Below are 2,320 nucleotides of genomic sequence, written 5' to 3'. Positions count from 1 at the left end.
CCCATCTCTTCCTACTTCTTGCTGGCTAGAAAAGATATGTGCTAACGAGCCATCTTGGACTCTATGCACAAAGCTCCACCCAATCATGGCAGTTCCATAAGACAGAGGAGCCTGAGAACCAGCCTGGTGCCGACAGAGCAGCCCCAGACTACATATGCTGAGATGTTGTTAACATGAGGGAGTAATGAACTGCTTTCTGTCATGTAAGACATTATTATTTTGGCTCTCTCTATATATTATATATAGCTAAAACTATATATATTCTAGTGAAAATCACTGATACTTAGGCAGAATTATAGAAAATTTTGATTAAAATCCTAGAAAAATGACCAATAAAAGTTTTCATTGTCCATTTGCAGTTAAGGGTTGGAAAAAGCATTGATGGATTTTTCTTGATATATTGTCATAAGCGTTTTTTAACTAAATGCTTGAAGAAAAGTCTTTCAAGTCTGAGGCTAAAGGTCTTTTTGCCTCCTCTTAAGACTGCATCAGGGACTGATTCAGCACTTAGAATTAAATCAGGAAGTTTCTCAAATACATCACAATGGGTCTTAAATACACCAGAAAGGGTTGCTCACATATCAGCAAGGGTCTCAAAGAAGTTAGGAAGGGTCTCAATGTTATCAGAAAGAGTCTCAAACAAAACAAAACGGGTCTCAAAGATGTCAGGAAAAGTTCCAGTGTCCTTATGTATATAAGGATGGGTCTCAAATAGGTCAGGAAGACACTCACATACATCGGGAAGAGGGCGAAATAAGTGAAGAAGAATCTGAACTAGGTAGGGAAGGATCAAAAACATGTTTAGGATGGAGAAGTCAGAAAGAGTCTCAAAAAAGAAGGAAGCACTCAGGGCAGAACCATGGTAGCTGGCAAGATTAAGCACCTTATGAAAGGCAGCAAAAAGGGAGCCAAGAAGAAAGTGATCCAATTTCTAAGAAAGATTGGTATGATGTGAAAACACCAGCTATGTTCAATTAATAATAAATATTGGAAAAACACTCATGACAAGAATTCAAGGAAGCAAAATTTTATCTGATGGCCTCAAGGGTGGTGTTTTTGAAGTGAATCTTGCTGATCTGAATGATAAAATTGCATGTAGAAAATTAAAGCTAACTACTGAGGATATATTGGGCAAAAATTGCCTGACTTACTTCCATGGCAGAGATCTTACCTGTGACAAAATCTGCTCCATAGTTAAAAAAAAAAAAAAAAAAAAAGGCAGTCAATGATTAAAACTCATGTCAATGTCAAGACTACTGAAGGTTATTTGCTTCACCTACTCTGTGTTGGTTTTCCTAAAAATTGTAACAATCAGATTTAGAACAGCTCTTACATCTAGCACCAATAGGTCTGCCAAATCCAGAAGATAATATAAATCATGACCCTAGAGGTGCAGACAAATGACTTAAAAGAAGTGGCCAATAAACTGATTCCAGACAGTATTGGGAAAGACACAGAAAATGTTTGCCAATGTATTTATCCACTCCATGACATCTTTGTTAGAAAAGTAAAAATGATGAAGAAGCCCAAGTTTGAATTGGGAAAACTCATGGCGTTTCATGGTAAAGGTAGTCATCCTGAAAAAGCTACTGAGGATGAGGCAGGTGCTGAAGTTGAACAAGCTGATGAATATGAGCCATCAGTCTAAAAATATGCTTAAAATTCAGACTTTCAATGGTGACAAATAAAAAGTCTCATTTGTGAAAAGAAGAAGAAGAAGAAGAAGAGGAAGAGGAAGAAGGAGGAGGATTGATCTCAAACATGTCAAACAGTGTCTCAGTCATCCTGGAAGAATCTCAAATAGGAAGGAGGAGTCTTAAACACCTCAGGAAAGGTCTCAGGCAAGTCAGAAATTGTCTCAAATATGTGATAAAGAGTCTCAAGTCAAGAAAAATCTCAAACACTTCTTAAAGAGTCTCAAATAAGTGAAGAAGGGTACTAAATAATAAGGAAGTGTCTGAAGTAGAAAGGAATCATTTTGAATAGTCAGAAAAGGGTCAAATACATCAGAAAAGGTCTTAAGCAAGCTGTTAAAGGTTTCAAATATGTCATGAAGGGCCCCAAATAATCTGGAAGAATCTCAAAAAATTATGAATGCTCTCAAATGGATCAGGAAGCATCTCAAACAAGTCATAAAAGGTCTCGAACATGTTAGGAAGGGTCTCAAAGTCACCAGGAAGAGTTTTAGATACACCAGGAAGGGACTCAGACAAGAAGGGTCCAAATACATCAGGAAGAGTCTCAAATATTTCAATAAAGGTCTTAAGCAGTCAGTAAGAGATTCAAATACATAAGGAAGGGTCACAAACTCATATGGTAA

At 37.1% G+C, this 2,320-nt stretch overlaps 1 pseudogene; it reads left to right on the top strand.

Moving 5' to 3' along the window:
- The first annotated feature begins 859 nt into the window (after positions 1 to 859).
- Positions 860 to 1,648, top strand: LOC115506749 (annotated as a pseudogene).
- The last annotated feature ends 672 nt before the right edge of the window (positions 1,649 to 2,320 follow it).

This window comes from Lynx canadensis, chromosome X (genome assembly GCF_007474595.2).
Source record: "Lynx canadensis isolate LIC74 chromosome X, mLynCan4.pri.v2, whole genome shotgun sequence".
Classification (NCBI taxonomy): domain Eukaryota; kingdom Metazoa; phylum Chordata; class Mammalia; order Carnivora; family Felidae; genus Lynx; species Lynx canadensis.
The sequence above is the reverse complement of the archived record's forward strand: the minus strand, read 5'-3'. Positions and strand labels throughout refer to the sequence as shown.